The 19,489-nt window shown below is 39.9% G+C and overlaps 1 pseudogene; it reads left to right on the top strand.

The window, feature by feature from the left end:
• Positions 1-13,529: 13,529 nt before the first annotated feature.
• On the top strand, positions 13,530-13,896 carry Eif1-ps7 (eukaryotic translation initiation factor 1, pseudogene 7; annotated as a pseudogene).
• The last annotated feature ends 5,593 nt before the right edge of the window (positions 13,897-19,489 follow it).

Consider the following 19,489-nt stretch of genomic DNA (forward strand, 5'->3'; position numbering starts at 1 on the left):
AGACTATATACATGGACTGACCCTGGGCTCCAACCTCATAGGTAGCAATGAATAGCCTAGTAAGAGCACCACTGGAAGGGGAAGCCCTTGATCCTGCTAAGACTGAACACCTAGTGAATGTGATTGTTGGGGGGATGGCGGGGAGGATGGGGAGGGGAAGCCCATATAGAAGGGGAGAGGGAGGGGCTAGGGGGATATTGGCCCAGAAACTGGGAAGGGGAATAACAATTTAAATGTAAATAAGAAATAAAGTTAATAAAGATAAAAAACCATTTGATTTTAGGTATAAATCCACAATGTAATATAAATAAGTGAATTTCAGTACTATTAATCAAAATGAATCTCAAATTGTACATGGTATTCTCTATTATTTCAAAATAATTGCATTATTATTTCTTCTATTGTGATTATACTTTCTTGAGGTTGATTATACATATTTACTATAAAGAGGAAATTTTACACATCAGTTTAATAAAGGCTCTAACATTGAAAAAATAAAATTAACAATGTAAGAAATACCGAATGGAAACAAAGAAATAAAAGGATCAAATCTTAAAAAAAAAAAAGAAAGAAAGAAAAAGAAAGTAAGCAACAAGGGTAAAGCCAGGCAATGTCAAGTGACTTTAGAGCAGGCTGGTAAATGTCCTTAGTGACACCAGCAGAGCCAGAGTAGCTTGGCAGACAATGGCTATACTGTCAGCATGGGAATTAACTTTGTTTGCATCCCATTGGTGCCTGGGAGCAGCTCTAGAGATTACGATTAACAATGATAGTACATATTTCAGGAAGCTTTCCCTATTTCAGAACAGCGTTTAATAGAATTGGAGTTTTAACTGTCTCAGTACATAACAGACTCATATACTAGCTTTAGAATTCTAAGCTGAATATTGCCAAATAGTGGTTTTTAGAGATTTGAAAAAATGTTGTATCATAATCATGATATACAAACCATTGTATGCTCTTAATATGTTTTTAATTGGTCCCAAATTCATTGCTTCTAAATGGCATTTCTATTTAAAATTACAATGTGCAGAAAACCAGAGAGGCCAGGCTAGTAGACATCAAAGGGATGAGCTAGAAGGATAACCCTGTGGGGCAAAATTAATTATGCACAGCCTGGATGGGAAGGTAAGCATGGGAGCTTAATGATCCTGTTTTTGTGACAGTAAAGAAGTGTTGAGAAAATGCGGACTGGTGGCTTTTTAATCTTCATGGAAGATCACTGTGAGAACTGGGTTAGAATTTCCTGCAAGAAATAGCTGTTTTATTTTGAGAATATAATATAATTACATCATTTCTCCCTTTCCTTTCCTTCTTCCAAACCCTCCTATATTCCCCCTTGTTTCTTTCAATTCCATGGCCTCCTTGTTCATTAATTTTTATTGCATATAATGTGTGCCCCCTAGACACACACGCACACGCACAATGTCACTTGTATGTATGTTTTCAGGGTTGACGAATTGGTGTTCGATAACCAATTGGTGTGTTCTTCTCTAGGGAAGACTATTTCTCCCACACTCAACATTACTTAGTTGCCTACAGTTCCTTGTTATAGGGAATGCTGAGGCCTGGTTGTCTTTCCCCATATACTTTAGTATGTGCATTGCTGTTGTGCCTCCCGGCTTAGTTTATGTTTAGGTGATGAGAATTTATGGGTGTAGTTTCTTACTTTACTAGAATACATAGTTGCGCACAAAGCAACATCCCTGATCCTCTGGCTCTTAAAATATTTCCACCCCCTCTTCAGAGCAGTCTTCCCCACACCTTAGGGGCAAGATTTGTTTTGTAGGTAAATCCATTAAGACTGGGCCCTACAGCTTTACATTTTGATTGCTTGTGATTTTCTTTAATGGTCTTCTGTGGCAAAGAAGTTCTTTTAATGAGCCTTGGAGACTATACTTATCTGTGGATATAAGGACAGATATTTAGAATGTAGTTGGTGGTTTAATAAAGAGTAAGGTGTAGGTCTCCTCCAAGACCCATGAAGTCAGTAGCCTGGTTAATTGGCTTGGTTTCCAGCAACATTGTTTCTCTGCTGTTGAGTGAGTCTTTTGTCCAATTAGAGAGCTGCTGGTTATACCAAGGTGTGGGTATCACTGTTGTACTCATAGGGTTATGCTGTCATATTGGTTGTTGTTATTGCTCACATATCATAGCTGGGTAGCATTGGTGGTTGATTCCCTCCTTCAGAAGTTTGCATGAAGCCTTTTGGTACCCTGTAAGCTATTACTCAAAGAGGAGATTTCTCAGGTCAGTTCCAGCTCAGGGGCTTCTGGGTTCTGCATCTGAAAAGTACATGGTATCAGCTTTCAGACTGGCAGTGACTAAAAAATATATAAAAGAAAGAAACTAGTAGTAGTGATTTCCTATTCAGCGACACATTTATCAGAAGTCAGTGATCCTTTGTGTTTTTAAATCTTTAAACACGATTTTCTGGGAATTGAAAGTCATCATATGTCTCAATGGAACCTTGGTGATAAGGGAAATAAATCATTGACTACAGATCTTTTCTGGCAACTGTCTTTGTGCATCCTTCAGTTGGGTCTTCATGATGTCTCAAGATGGAGGAAGACTGGCTTTCAAGCATCTGGGAGTTTTTGAGCCTTTGCCTCCAATGTCTTTGGTGAAGCTGGGTGAGTACATAGGAAGACACATTCTGACCTCTTTCAAGCCAATATTAGTTCCTTCTGTAAGGAGCTTCCTGGCATATCTATTTCCCCAAGTTCTCTAGCACTTTAGAATTACTATTTCTGTTTGTGGTCAGGTAAATGCAGCCACAGTCTTACCTGTGCATTTAGACAGATGCGTTCTCACCCTGCCAATGATTCCTTAGAAGTCAAATATTCACAGGGCTTGTTCTTTGCTGGCCACTTTTCTCTTGGAAGCACCTGGCTGGGCTTCTCTTGCAGTGTCTTTAGATCCCCATTTCTAGCTGTTGAGCTGCCTTCCTTTTTTCCTTCTGTGCACGAAAACCATCTTTCCTTTAGCTATTCTCCTGTCCAAGGGCGCAGCAGGTTTTAAATTCATTTTTTAAAAATTAGCATACAAAGTAATGGATCTCACTTTGGGAGCCTCCCCATACTTGATTTTTCTTGAACTTTACCCAAGTCCCAGTTCTTTGCCTCATACCTTGCTCACCTCCCAGAGATCCCTTCCCTCCCAATAAGTCTTTCTTCTATGTTCATATCACATGTATGCTATTACCATTAAGAGCTATTTTTACATCTCATGGTCTCCTTTCTAGTTTTGTGACAGCAGTACACAAACATACAATTATAGATATTAAAGCCTAGTATTTGCATATGATAGTAAATATGGTGAATTTGTTATTCTGAGTCTTAATTGCCTTCCTCTAACTAGTTCCCAGTTTCATTCATTTTCTTGCATATGTCAAAATTTCATGGTTCCTTATGGTTGAATAATGTCTACAGTATATGTATGTGTATCATATTTCCTTTACCCACCTGTTTGTTGATGGAAAATTGATTCTACTTCCTACCTATTGTGAATAGTGTAGCAATGCCATGGATATGTAAGTATTGTGACAAAAAATATTTTTTTATGTTGAAAGTTTTTTTAAATTTTTTTACTTAATTTTATTTTTTACTTATTCACTTTACATCTTACTCACTGTCCAGTTACCCTTCCCACAATCCTTCCCCCATTCCACCAAAAACAAAACAAAATAAAGCAAAACAAAACAAAACAGACTTTATTGACTTCTGAGACAAGAAAGAGAAAGAAATGAGGTGAGTTACTGTCTGAGTCAGGATTTCTATTCCTGCACAAAACATCATGACCAAGAAGCAAACTGGGGAGGAAAGGGTTTTTTCAGCTTACACTTCCATATTGGTGTTCATCATCAAAGGAACTCAGGACTGGAACTCAAGCAAGTCAGGAAGCAGGAGCAGATGTAGAGACCATGGAGGGATGTTTCTTACTGGCTTGCTTCCCCTGGCTTGCTCAGCTTGCTCTCTTATGGAACCCAAGACTCCCCTCCTAGGGATGGCAATACCCACAATGGGTTGGGTCCTCCCATATGATCACTAGTTGAGAAAATGCCTTACAGCTGGGTCTCATAGAGGCATTTCCTCAACTGAGGCTCCATTCTCTGTGATAACTTGTGTCAAGTTGACATACAAAACCAGCCAGTACATTGACCCCTTGTCAACATGACACACAAACACACCACTATTAAGCCTCAACCCTTACCTTCTTCTTTTTTTTATTAGATACTAATTTGTTTAGTGATTTACTTAAAGCACTACTTGTACTGCCTATTTGCCAAGCATGACACCAACCCTTACCTTCTTATTCATCCCCAAGACCTAAATTACTTTAAGAGTGCCACAGTATTTACATATTAAAGTTAAATACCTTTAAAATCTCTAATATCTTTTAAAATTCAAAGTCTCTTAACTGTGGACTCCACTAAAATACTTTCTTACTTAAAGAGGGAAAAATATCAGGGCACAGTCACAATCAAAATCAAAATCAATCTTTAACTGTCCAATGTCTGGGATCCACTCACAGACAGATCTTCTGGTCTCCTTCAAGTGCTTGGGTCACTTCTCCACCTCTGCCCTTTGTAGCATACACCTTGTCTTCTAGGCTCCAGATGCCTCTACTCCATTGCTGCTGCTGTTCTTAGTGTTCTCCAAAACACTGCTGCAACTAGGCTTTACGAATAGTCTCTGATAGGCTCTCTTCATGGTGCCAAGCCTCAATCCTTTGCCTGACCTCTTGAGTCTTGAGCCATCAATTGCAACTGAGGCTATACTTTCCCAAATGGCTTTCCATGACCTCTCATAGTGCCTACCCTCACATGCTTTTTGTGACCCTTCATGCCTTCAAAACTAGTACCACCTGGGTAACTCTTACAAATTACCAAGGTCAGCCACAGCATGAGGCACAACTTTGGCTATCTCGGGAACACAGACTCTTGTGGTCTCTGAAAACACTTCCCAGAAGATTTCACCTCAGTGATGTTGGTCTCTTCTTAATCACCACTAATTTCTTAGCTCCAGCTGACCAGCATCAATAGTCCCAGTTATGCAAAGGTTTCACTTTAGTAGTTCTGCTATCTTGTTAATCTTCAGCCTCAACCAACCAAAACCACAGAATCTTCACAATCAAAATAGCAGTGGCCCTGATAAGAATCTTTAATCTTCCATCTGGAATTTCACAAGCCAGGCCTCCATCTTCTGCACTGTTCTCAACATTATCTTTCAAGCTCCTTTAGAACATCCCATAGAGTTCTTAACATCTCAATGGCTCTTCTAGCTCAAAGTTCCAAAGTCCTTCCACAATCCTCTCCAGAACATGGTAAGGTTGTCACAGGAATACACTGACTTCCTTTGGTGATGAACAGCAATGTGGAAGTGTAAGCTAAATAAACCCTTTCCTCCCCAACTTGCTTCTTTGTCATGATGTGCAGGAATAGAAACCCTGAGTAAGACAGCTACATAGCAGAAACAGAGAACAACCCTAAGTGCTCATGCTTCTTCTGAGAGTCTATCTAGGTTCAGTGCATAGGCCCTCTGCTGACACCTTTCTATTGATTCTGGCCACTGCTATTCCAAAACAAAAATCCCCTTCCTCCTGCCCACTCTGCCTGGGTCTAGGTCTCCAACCCATTTCAATCCTCATTGTCAGAAGCAATAAACAAGTCACTTAATATCAGCTCACTAGCCCAACCTTAAAGCCTTTTCTCCCCCTCCCCCCACCAGTGAGAATTGTATCTTTTCCTTTGCAGAGTCAGAGCATATTTCAGCATTTTGTTTTGTGTTTTTGATATGTAAAATCCTGGCTCTCAGACTGCCCTTATAATTTTGAAACGACATATTATTCTTAAAGTTTCCAAAGATCCCCAACTAAATTACTAGCCAGATTTAGGTGTCAAAGTATTTGTGCTTTCTTCTCCTTAAAACACTTTGTGCCACTTTTTACAAGTGGAAAATTTGTTCCCAAGAAAAAATGTATGCAACTGAACTTCCAAAGGTTAAACAACACCAACAAAAAAAAATCTCCATTATGTTAATACTGTGGTATTGCACAGTATACCATATGGTGATGCTCAGCAGAGAAGAATGTGCAGCAGACTAAAGTATTTTTATACAAAGATTCTCTAGGGGAGTTGTTGAGAGCCTAAAGGGAGGAGACTTAACTATTTAGGTACCACATACACCAGTATTCGTGTCCAACTAATGTCTCCCCAACATCTCTTTGATTTATTTTTCAGTTCTGGTCTAAAGGCAGACTGAACTATTTTTGCATTCTTAACTCCTAAGTGTAAATGGTAAGAGAGGGTCCTCTTTCAGAGATTCTGACTGTAGTCACTGGATAGAAGAATGAATGAAAAGGAACTAGTGACAAGAAATTCAAGGCCAGACAGAGCTCTGGTCAAGTACATTGGAGGGGTGGGTTTCCCACAAAGACAAAGTCAGATGATAGATAGTCAATGTAAAACTCAAAAGGCAGGATGGCATTAAAATGAGAAGACCAGACAGGCTATGGTGGAATTTTAGGCAGCAATGGCAAGAAGCATAACTTAAGTTCTAAAGACAGAGGGTTTTAAACTAATTTTAAAAATCTAAATTTGAGCCATTAACAGGCCAAGGGACTAAGTCGTAATTAGCACCATTGTCTGTTAGACCCTTGCTAAGAACCAGGCATACTATGACCACCACATTGAGTCTTCCATCAATTCTCTATAGAGAGATTCAATTATCTTCATTTTAGAGATGGGGAAACTGAGTTTTAAAGAAAGCACTTCACTTGCCAAAAATTACATTTGAAGGATGGAGGCAGGATTTGAACCCAGACCTGTCTGAGTCTACCTGCTGTCACATGGGTTCTGCAGTATGTAGCATATGAAATCTGAGCACTCTGTCTTTTCCTCATTATGGTGTGCCTGTGTTATCGTACTTGAAAGAAGGAAGCAGCACAGTGATAGGAGTATTACTGCAGAAAAATGATAAAGGTACAAGAAAAGGGGCTTAGTGATCATCTTGGTTTCTCACATGTACTTGCCTAGGGTTGCTATAAGGATTCTGGGGAATGAGATAAGTTTTTTTTTTTGAGGGTACCACCACTCTTTTATTTCTGAAATTTTATTTATTTTTATTAACTTGAGTATTTATTATATACATTTCGAGTGCTATTCCCTTTCCTGGTTTCCGGGCAAACATCCCCTCCCCCTTCCCCTTCTTTATGGGTGTTCCCCTCCCCATCCTCCCCCCAACAATCTAGTTCACTGGGGGTTCAGTCTTAGCAGGACCCAGGGCTTCCCCTTCCACTGGTGCTCTTACTAGGATATTCATTGCTACCTATGAGGTCAGAGTCCAGGGTCAGTCCATGTATAGTCTTTAGATAGTGGCTTAGTCCCTGGAAGCTCTGGTTGCTTGGCATTGTTGTACATATGGGGTCTCGAGCCCCTTCAAACTCTTCCAGTTCTTTCTCTGATTCCTTCAACAGGGATCCTATTCTCAGTTCAGTTGTTTGCTGCTGGCATTCGCCTCTGTGTTTGCTGTATTCTGGCTGTGTCTCTCAGGAGTGATCTACATCCAGCTCCTGTCGGCCTGCACTTCTTTGCTTCATCCATCTTGTCTAATTGGATGGCTGTATATGTATGGGCCACATGTGGGGCAGGCTCTGAATGGGTGTTCCTTCTGTGTCTGTTTTAATCTTTGCCTCTCTATTCCCTCAAAAGGGTATTCTTGTTCCCCTTTTAAAGAAGGAGTGAAGCAATGACATTTTGATCATCGGTCTTGAGTTTTATATGTTCTAGGCATCTAGAGTAATTCAAGCATTTGGGCTAATAGCCACTTATCAATGAGTGCATCCCATGTGTGTTTTTCTGTGATTGGGTTACCTCACTCAGGATGATATTTTCCAGATCCAACCATTTGCCTACAAATTTCATAAAGTCATTGTTTTTGATAGCTGAGTAATATTCCACTGTGTAGATGTACCACATTTTCTGTATCCATTTCTCTGTTGAAGGGCATCTGGGTTCTTTCCAGCTTCTGGCAATTATAAATAAGGCTGCTATGAACATAGTGGAGCACGTGTCTTTTCTATATGTTGGGGCATCTTTTGGGTATATGCCCTGGAGAGGTATAGCTGGATCCTCAGACAGTTCAATGTCCAATTTTCTGAGGAACCTCCAGACTGATTTCCAGAATGGTTGTACAAGTCTGCAATCCCACCAACAATGGAGGAGTGTTCCTCTTTCTCCGCATCCTCGCTAGCATCTGCTGTCACCTGAGTTTTTGCTCTTAGCCATTCTCACTGGTGTGAGGTGAAATCTCAGGGTTGTTTTGATTTGCATTTCCCTTATGACTAAAGATGTTGAACATTTCTTTAGGTGTTTCTCAGCCATTCGGCATTTCTCAGCTGTGAATTCTTTGTTTAGCTCTGAAACCCATTTTTTAATAGGGTTATTTGTCTCCCTGCGGTCTACCTTCTTGAGTTCTTTTTATATTTTGGATATAAGGCTTCTATCTGTTGTAGGATTGGTAAAGATATTTTCCCAATCTGTTGGTTGCTGTTTTGTCCTAACCACAGTGTCCTTTGCCTTACACAAGCTTTGCAGTTTTATGAGATCCCATTTGTCGATTCTTGATCTTAGAGCATAAGCCATTTGTGTTTTGTTCAGGAAATTTTGTCCAGTGCCCATGTGTTCGAGATGCTTCCCTAGTTTTTCTTCTATTAGTTTGAGTGTATCTGGTTTGATGTGGAGGTCCTTGATCCACTTGGACTTAAGCTTTGTACACGGTGATAAGCATGAATTCTGCATTCTTCTACATGTTGACCTCCAGTTGAACCAGCACCATTTGCTGAAAATGCTATCTTTTTTCCATTGGATGGTTTTGACTCCTTTGCCAAAAATCAAGTGCCCATAGGTGTGTGGGTTCATTTCTGGGTCTTCAATTCTGTTCCATTGGTCTATCTGTCTGTCTCTGTACCAATACCATGCAGTTTTTATCACTATTGTTCTGTAATACTGCTTGAGTTCAGGGATAGTGATTCCCCCTGAAGTCCTTTTATTGTTGAGGATAGTTTTAGCTATCCTGGGTTTTTTGTTATTCAAGATGAATTTGCAAATTGTTCTCTCTAACTCTGTGAAGAATTGTATTGGTGTTTTGATGGGGATTGCATTGAATCTGTAGATCGCTTTTGGTAAAATGGCTATTTTTACTATATTAATCCTGCCAATCCATGAGCATGAGAGATCTTTCCATCTTCTGAGGTCTTCTTCAATTTCTTTCTTCAGAGGATTGAAGTTCTTATTTTACAAATCTTTTACTTGCTTGGTTAAGGTCACACCAAGGTCCTTTATATTATTTGTGTCTATTATGAAGGGTGTCGTTTCCCTAATTTCTTTCTCGGCTTGTTTCTCTTTTGTGTAGAGGAAGGTACTGATTTATTTGAGTTAATTTTATACCGAGCCCCTTTGCTGAAGTTGTTTATCAGCTTTAGTAGTTCTCTGGTGGAACTTTTGGGATCACTTAAATATAATATCATATCATCTGCAAATAGTGATATTTTGACTTCTTCTTTTCCGATCTGTATCCCCTTGACCTCCTTTTGTTGTCTGATTGCTCTGGCTAGAACTTCAAGAACTATCTTGAATAAGTAGGGAGAGAGTGGGCAGCCTTGTCTAGTCCCTGATTTTAGTGGGATTGCTTCAAGTTTCTCTCCCTTTAGTTTAATATTAGCAAGTGGTTTGCTGTATATGGCTTTTACTATGTTTAGGTATGGGCCTTGAATTCCTATTCTTTCCAGGACTTTTATCATGAAGGGGTGTTGAATTTTGTCAAATGCTTTCTCAGCATATAATGAAATGATCATGTGCTTTTGTTCTTTCAGTTTGTTTATATAATGGGTCACGTTGATGGTTTTCTGTATACTAAACCATCCCTGCATGCCTGGGATGAAGCCTACTTGATCATGGTGGATGATTGTTTTGATGTGCTCTTGGATTCAGTTTGCCAGAATTTTATTGAGTATTTTTGCGTCGATATTCATAAGCGAAATTGGTCTGAAGTTCTCTTTCTTTGTTGGGTCTTTGTGTGGTTTAGGTATAAGAGTAATTGTGGCTTCATAGAAGGAATTCGGTAGTGCTACACCTGTTTCAATTTTGTGGAATAGTTTGGATAATATTGGTATGAGGTCTTCTATGAAGGTCTGATAGAATTCTGCACTAAACCCGTCTGGACCTGGGCTCTTTTTGGTTGGGAGAACTTTAATGACTGCTTCTATTTCCTTAGGAGTTATGGGGTTGTTTAACTGGTTTATCTGTTCCTGATTTAACTTCGGTACCTGGTATCTGTCTAGGAAATTGTCCATTTCCTGCAGATTTTCAAGTTTTGTTGAATATAGGCTTTTATAGTAAGATCTGATGATTTTTTGAATTTCCTCTGAATTTGTAGTTATGTCTCCCTTTTCATTTCTGATTTTGTTAATTTGGACACACTCTCTGTCTCCTCTCCTTAGTCTGGGTAAGGGTTTATCTATCTTGTTGATTTTCTTAAAGAACCAACTTTTGGTTCTGTCGATTCTTTCTATGATCCTTTTTGTTTCTACTTGGTTGATTTCAGCTCTGAGTTTCATTATTTCTTGCCTTCTACTCCTCCTGGGTGTATTTGCTTCTTTTTGCTCTAGAGCTTTTAGGTGTGCTGTCAAGCTGCTGACATATGCTCTCTCCTGTTTCTTTCTGCAGGCACTCAGAGCTATGAGTTTTCCTCTTAGCACAGCTTACATTGTGTCCCATAAGTTTGCGTATGTTGTAACTTCATTTTCATTAAATTCTAAAAAGTCTTTAATTTCTTTCTTTATTTCTTCCTTGACCAGGTTATCATTGAGTAGAGCATTGTTCAATTTCCAAGTATATGTGGACATTCTTCCTTGATTTTTATTGAAAACCAGTTTTAGGCCGTGGTGGTCTGATAGCACGCATGGGATTATTTCTATCTTTCTGTACCTGTTGAGGCCCGTTTTTTGACCAAATATATGGTCAATTTTGGAGAAAGTACCATGAGGAGCTGAGAAGAAGGTATATCCTTTTGCTTTAGGATAGAATGTTCTATAAATATCTGTTAAGTCCATTTGGCTCATGACTTCTCTTAGTCTGTCTACGTCTCTGTTCAATTTCTGTTTCCATGATCTGTCCATTGATGAGAGTGGGGTGTTGAAATATCCTACTATTATTGTGTGATGTGCAATGTGTGTTTTGAGCTTTAGTAAGGTTTCTTTTACGTATGTAGGTGCCCTTGTATTTGGGGCATAGATATTTAGGATTGAGAGTTCATCTTGGTGGATTTTTCCTTTGATGAATATGAAGTGTCCTTCCTTATCTTTTTTGATGACTTTTAGTTGAAAATTGATTTTATTTGATATTAGAATGGCTACTCCAGCTTGCTTCTTCTGACCATTTGCTTGGAAAGTTGTTTTCCAGCCTTTCACTCTGAGGTAGTGTCTGTGTTTGTCTCTGAGGTGTGTTTCCTGTAGGCAGCAGAATGCATGGTCCTCGTTGCGCATACAGTTTGTTCATCTATGTCTTTTTATTGGGGAGTTGAGGCCATTGATATTGAGAGATATTAAGGAATAGTGATTATTGCTTACTGTTATATTCATATTTGGATATGAGGATATGTTTGTGTGCTTTTCTTCTCTTTGTTTTGTTGCCAAGATGATTAGTTTCTTGCTTCTTCTAGGGTATAGCTTGCCTCCTTATGTTGGGCTTTACCATTTATTATCCTTTGTAGTGCTGGATTTGTAGAAAGATATTGTGTAAATTTGGTTTTGTCATGGAATATCTTGGTTTCTCCATCTATGTTAATTGAGAGTTTTGCAGGATACCGTAAACTGGGCTGGCATTTGTGTTCTCTTAGGGTCTGTATGACATCTGTCCAGGATCTTCTGGCTTTCATAGTTTCTGGCGAAAAGTCTGGTGTGATTCTGATAGGTCTGCCTTTATATGTCAGTTGACCTTTTTCCCTTAGTGTTTTTAATATTCTTTCTTTATTTTGTGCGTTTGATGTTCTGACTATTATGTGTCGGGAGGTGTTTCTTTTCTGGTCCAATCTATTTGGAGTTCTGTAGGCTTCTTGTATGTTTATGGGCATCTCTTTTTTTAGGTTAAGGAAGTTTTCTTCTATGATTTTGTTGAAGATATTTTCTGGTCCTTTGAGCTGGGAGTCTTCACTCTCTTCTATACCTATTATCCTTAGGTTTGATCTTCTCATTGAGACCTGGATTTCCTGTATGTTTTGGACCAGTAGCTTTTTCCGCTTTACATTATCTTTGACAGTTGAGTCAATGATTTCTATGGAATCTTCTGCTCCTGAGATTCTCTCTTCCATCTCTTGTATTCTGTTGGTGAAGCTCGTATCTACAGCTCCTTGTCTCTTCTTTTGGTTTTCTATATCCAGGGTTGTTTCCATATGTTCTTTCTTGATTGCTTCTATTTCCATTTTTAATTCCTTCCACTGTTTGATTGTGTTTTCGTGGAATTCTTTCAGGGATTTTTGTGATTCCTCTCTGTAGGCTTCTACTTGTTCTTTAAGGGAGTTCTTCACGTCTTTCTTGAAGTCCTCCAGCATCTTTATCAAATATGATTTTGAAACTAGATCTTGCTTTTCTGGTGTGTTTGGATATTCCATGTTTGCTTTGGTGGGAGAAATGGGCTCCGATGATGACATTTAGTCTTCGTTTCTGTTGCTTAGGTTCCTGAGCTTGCCTCTTGCCATCAGATTATCTCTAATGTTACTTTGTTCTGCTATTTCTGACAGTGGCTAGACTGTCCTATAAGCCTGTGTGTCAGGAGTGCTGTAGACCTGTTTTCCTGTTTTCTTTCAGCCAGTTATGGGAACAGAGTGTTCTGCTTTCAGGCGTGTAGTTTTTCCTATCTACAGGTCTTCAGCTTTTCCTGTGGGCCTGTCTCTGGAGTTCACCAGGCAGGTCACTTGCAGCAGAAAAGTTGGTCTTACCTGTGGTCCCGAGGCTCAAGTTTGCCTGTGGGGTGCTGCTGACGAGCTCTCTGTGGCGGCAGCAACCAGGAAGCGAGATAAGTTTTAATAACAGCTTACACATGAGATAAATGTTTAAGTCTCCTCTGCACCCATTCATATATAATGAAGAGAAGATGTATTCAGACTCATATCTTAAAACTGGATTCAGGTGTGAGCTCTCACCTTCCTTACATCTATGTTCCTGCCACCAACCCACAGCAAACATGTGACACCAAACATTATCCATAAGTGCATTCAAATTACTCTAGTGAGCATATACAGCATAGAGCCCCCACCCTTATACTATGCCTCAGGGAATGGGGCATATGGGAAGCAAATTAAGAGATCAAAGAGGCCCCAGTCACTGAGCCACCAAGGACTCAGGTGCCTCCCCCTCGAGCCCCCTTGCTTCCCGACGCTCTGTTCCCCCCCCCCCCCCCCCGCCTGCCTTCTCCCCACAGCTGCCTACCACAGGCCATCTCCACCGAGGAAAAGGAATTGGAATTCTATCATATGTACGCTATCCAGAACCTCCACTCTTTCGACCCCTTTGCTGATGCAAGTAAGGGTAATGGCCTGCTTCCTGCTGGCACTGAGGATTATATCCATATAAGAATTCAACAGAGAAACGGCAGGAAGATCCTTACAACTGTCCAAGGGATCGCTGATGATTACGATAAAAAGAAACTAGTGAAGGCGTTTAAGAAGAAATTTGCCTGCAATGGTACTGTAATTGAGCATCCAGAATATGGAGAAGTAATTCAGCTACAGGGTGACTAGCGCAAGAACATATACCAGTTCCTGATAGAAATTGGACTGGCTAAGGACGAGCAGCTGAAGGTTCATGGGTTTTAAGTGCTTGTGGCTCTCTGAAGCTTAAGTGAGGATTTAAGTGAGGATTTCCTTGCAATGAGTAGAATTTCCCTTCTGTCCCTTGTCACAAGTTTAAAAACCTCACAGCCTGTATAATGTAATCATTTGGGGTCTGCTTTTTAACTTGGACTAGTGTGACTCCTTCATGCAATAAACTGAAAAGAGCCATAAAAGAGAGAGAGAGAGAGAGAGAGAGAGAGAGAGAGAGAGAGAGAGAGAGAGAGAGAGAGATCAAAGAGTCATCAGAAAGGTATGTGTTTGGCCAGGGTTCCTGCTCTCATTTCACTTTCCTTTGCATAATGGCAGATTCTGTAGGCATTCTTGGACTAAGCTTATATCCAAATTTGTACACCAACAGCACAAGGCTGAGACTTCTGCTTTGTGCTCTGATCAAATTTTCTTTGGTAGTGCCAGGTGTGTGAAATGAAGTGTTATTAATTTGAATCCACATCTGCTTGAAAACTGCCTCCTGAAAATCCAAGACTAAGCATTTCCTATTTTGCAATCAGAAGAGTAGTATCTTTCCACTCAAATTGTGCAAATATTTGACATGCACTATATATTAAATATTTGAATTCAATCAAGCAAAATGTGTGCCCCTGGGAAGCCTAATATCTGCTGAATTGTGAAATGCAGGGATTTTACCAAGCAAGGGGAACACAAACAAAATTAAACTAACTTGGGAGCAACACTCAGACTGCTTCTCAAGGATAATCCTCTATGTCTAAATTATATATGTGTGACTTTCTTTCATTTGCACAACCAATTATAGGGAAGTTTCTTATTGTGAGATGCAATAATTTGGTATAATTGGAACAGCTTCAGCATTTTTGAAGGTGGTTTCCCTGGCAGAACAAAGTCTTGGGGAAAACAAATTATGTTGATTTACTAGCAATTCTGCAAATGAGTTGTCTAGGGGACTCAGGAGGAGTCTTTTATGGAGTACAAAGAAACTGCTCGCTATTTGACATTTTAAATTGTTCACTTGGAATATGCAAAACTGCAGCTATATAATTGCATGTTCTAATTGCATGTTGTCGATTCCAAGGCCACCAATACGCACTTGGATTTGGAGACATTCTGTGTGCTAATCAAGAGAGAAATGATACCCATTTTTTCTCAAGTTATACAGGGCAGAATAGGGCTGTGAACATCCAGGGGAAGCCAAGATTGTAAGTCTGTAGAAAAGTCCTATTCAAGATCCACTTTGATAACTCCACGGTTTTACTGAAAGTAGTTTATTGAAAGGCAGTCACCAATAGGGTACCATGAGGACAAATGATATTTGACAACATAAAAATCACCTAGACTAATAAACTGAGGGCTAGCTAGGCTTTAGAGACAATCAGGGGAGCCTGATGTTCACCCGGCCAGCAGGAGGGACAATGCAAAGGAAGGGGCTGAATGAGGGCCAAGAGATAAAAGATCTTAAACACTAGACAATAGGCTCAAGTCAGATTTGCAGCTTAGACAGACTCCCTGGATCTTTACACTAATGAAGTAACATTGGATCCAGGAAGACCTTGTATTGACAGGTAGAAAGAAGAGTATCTGAGTGTATGAATGTGTGATAGAAGACACAAATGATTGGGACAAAATGCAGAGAACAATTGACCATGGAATACCCAGCACCAGTGGGGACATCCACAACTTTACTCTGAGTACCCAAGTCTCAGGGAACACTGCAGTAGAAGAGTGGAAATATGTTAAGAGCCAGAGGATTGGGGAGTCTGCAATGTAATCATCTCTCACAGAAATGACAGGGATGCTACATCCACTGTGCCTCAACAATCTGGCTGCCAAAACAAAACTTGAACAACAACATCAATAGACATGCCATTGTAGAGTGGGGTATGAAGTAGAAATTTCTGGATTCTTTGGAGACTCAGTTGTGTCATGTGATGGTTTCTGAAAACAGATTTATGAGAAGATATTTTGCTTAAGTAGATACACAGGAGGATATTTTCCTGAGAACAGACATGTGGTGTTTTACTGGAAACCAGGCATATGATGTTTTCTGCTAGAGCAGATGCTTGAGAGAGAACATGCTGTTTGAAAAGGGCCTGAATATAACCCAACAGGCAGTGAACCACAGTCATTAGCTTACCTTCCCACTTTTTGCTGGTCTTCACTGTGCTTTGCTGATGCTGGTCTTCACTGACAACGCCTTCTTCACTGCTCACCATTTGTCATGACTTTGTAGAGAAAAATGAACCAAAGAACTTCTTGTGGTGTTCAGGTGGCTTCTTGCCACTTCCACAGACCGGCTGATTGGCAGAGCCTTACAGCTTCTTCTGAATTGGACTGCCTTGCTGATTTATGAATGGTGTTTGCAAGTAGATTGAGCTGACTACTGATGTCTTGACCACAAAAATTGTAATCACCCTGAAGAACTATTTCTAAACAGGTCCATATCCTCCTTGGTCCTATTAAAGTTTCCTTTCCACTACCTCTGGTGGGTGGTGGGCTAGAAGGGAAGGTTAAAGTATTTAAGAACCCTTATTAAAGTAGATTTTGAAAATTAGAAGCCTAAAGGGGTCTGGTATCATCACCAGGATTTCCCCATAGACCAAAGCTATAGGCACATAACTACTTCTGAGAGAGATAATTATTATTTTCCCAGAACTCCCCTAATTGGTTATCCAGTATCAAGTGGTCATCCCTGAAGTCATATGCATGTAAACACACTAAACAGAATATAACATGTTATATTTACATATTTATGTATAAAGTGCAAATTATGCATATTATACAGTATATGTATATTATGGACATAAGAATGTGTGTGTTTGAGTGTGTAACAGGGGTAAAGAAAAGGGGCTATGTACTTAAGAGGGAGAGAGATGACAAATGGGAGGTATTAGAAGGAGGAAAAAAAGATAATGTATTTTAGTTAATATTTTTAAAAAGTAAAAAGGACCTGACTTATTATCATATGACTTTTCCTACGAGTCTTTTTTGATCAATTACTGTCTTTAGTTTTATAGAACGTCTATGGTCATCATTAGTCATCATTGTTTTTCATTTTTTCTCCATCTTTATTAAATTGGGTAATTATTATTTATATTTCAATTGTTATTTCCTTTCCTGGTTTCCAGGCCAACATCCCCAAACCACTCCCCTCCCATTCTCTCCCATTACCGCCCTCCCCGCAACAATCACATTCCCTGGTGGTTCAGTCTTGGCAGGACCAAGAACTTCCCCTTTCATTGGTGCTCTTACTAGGCTATTCATTGCTACCTATGCAGTTGGAGCCCAGGGTCAGTCCATGTATAGTCTTTGGGTAGAGGCTTAGTCCCTGGAAGCTCTGGTATGTTGGAATTGTTGTTCACATGAGGTCTCATGCCCCTTCAAGCTGTTTCAGTCCTTTCTCTGAATCCTTCAACGGGGGTCCCGTTCTCAGTTCAGTGGTTTGCTGCTGGCATTCGCCTATGTATTTGCCATGTTCTGGCTGTGTCTCTCAGGAGAGATCTACATCCGGTTCCTGTCAGCCTGCATTTCTTTGCTTAATCCATCTTATCTAGTTTGGTGGCTGTATATGTATGGGCCGCATGTGTGGCAGGCTCTGAATGGGTGTTCCTTCTGCCTCCCTAATCCCTCCAAGGGGTATTCTTGTCCCCCTTTTACAGGAGGAATGAAGCATTCGTATTTGGGTCATCCTTCTTGAGTTTCACATGTTCTGTGCATTTAGGGTAATTCAAGCATTTGGGCTAATAACAACTTATCAATGAGTGCATATCATGTGTGTTTTTCTGTGATTGGGTTACCTCACTCAGGATGACATTTTCCCATTCCATCCATTTGCCTATGAATTTCATGAAGTCATTGTTTTTGATAGGTGAGTAATATTCCATTGTATCCATTTTCTGTATCCATTCCTCTGTTGAAGGGCATCTGGGTTCTTTCCAGCTTCTGGCTATTATAAATAAGGCTGCTATGAACATAGTGGAGCATGTGTCTTTGTTATATGTTGGGGCATCTTTCGGGTATATGCCCAAGAGAGATATAGCTGAGTCTTCAGGTACTTCAATGTCCAATTTTCTGAGGAACCTCCAGACTGATTTCCAGAATGGTTGTACCAGTCTGCAATCCTACCAAAAATGGAGGAGTGTTCCTCTTTTTCCACATCCTTGCCAGTGTCTGCTGTCATCAGAGTTTTTGATCTTAGCCATTCTTACTGGTGTAAGGTGGAATCTCAGGGTTGTTTTGATTTGCATTTCTGGTACGACTAAATATGTTGAACATTTCTTTAGGTGCTTGTCAGCCATTTGGCATTCCTCAGCTGAGAATTCTTTGTTTAGTTCTGAACTCCATTTTTAATAGGGTTATTTGTCTCCCTGCAGTCTAACTTCTTGAGTTCTTTGTATATTTTGGATATAAGCCCTCTATCAGTTGTAAGATTGGTAAAGATCTTTTCCCAATCTGTTGGTTGCCCTTTTGTTTTAACTACAGTGTCCTTTGCCTTAGAGAACCGTTGTAGTTTTATAAGATCCCATTTGTCTATTCTTGATCTTAGAGCATAAGCCATTGGTGTTTTGTTCAGGAAATTTTCTCCAATACTCATATGTTTGAGATTCTTCCCCACTTTTTCTTCTATTAGTTTGAGTGTATCTGGTTTGATGTGGAGGTCCTTGATCCACTTGGACTTAAGCTTTGTAGAGGGTGATAAGAATGGATATATCTGTATTCTTCTACATGCTGGCCTCCAGTTGAACAAGCACCATTTGCTGAAAATGCTATCTTTTCTCCATTGGATGGTTTTGGCTCCTTTGTCAAATATCAAGTGACCATATGTGTGTGGGTTCATTTCTGGGCCTTCAATTCTATTCCACTGGTTGATTTGTCTGTCTCTGTACCAATACCATACAGTTTTTGGGTTTTTTTTTTTTTGCCCTTTAAAGACAAAATTTAATTAGGGCTGGCTTACAGGTTCAGAGGTTCATTATCATCAAGGCAGGAACATGGCAGCATCTAGGCAGGCATTGTACAGGCTGAGCTGAGAGTTCTATCATTCGTTTGAAGGTTGCTAGTGGAAGACTGGCTTCCAGGTAGACAGCTAGGTGACACACATAGTCCAACAATGCCACACCTCCTAATAGTGTCACTCCTTGAACCAAGCATATACAAACTATCACATTTCACTCCCTGACCCCATAGGCTTGTTCAAATATATGAGTCTATGAGAACTGTACCTAAATATAGCACAATGAAAAATACATTTAGTCCAACTTCAAAAGTCCCCACAGTCAAAGAAGTCTCAACGATGTTAAAAGTCCAATGTGCAAAGTCTCTTCTGAGATTCTTCCTATCACTTAACTGTAGCCCTCAAAGCAAGACAGGATACTAGAAGGGCAAACTTCAAATTCTGCATGGCCAGTTCTGATGTCAAAACAGTCTTTAGGACTCCAACTCCTTTTTCATTTTGTTGACTGCAAAGAAATTCTTTTTTCTGGCTGATTCCATGCTCTGTTAGCAGCTTTCTTCACCAGCTAGCCCATGGCTCTGGCACCTTAAGCATCATGAGGTTTCCAAGGCAACTTCAATGTTACAGCTTTGTGCATTTGGTGTTTTGACTATTATGTGATGGCAGGAGTTTCTTT

The sequence above is a fragment of the Rattus norvegicus genome, chromosome 18 (genome assembly GCF_021556685.1).
Source record: "Rattus norvegicus strain SHRSP/BbbUtx chromosome 18, alternate assembly SHRSP_T2T, whole genome shotgun sequence".
Classification (NCBI taxonomy): domain Eukaryota; kingdom Metazoa; phylum Chordata; class Mammalia; order Rodentia; family Muridae; genus Rattus; species Rattus norvegicus.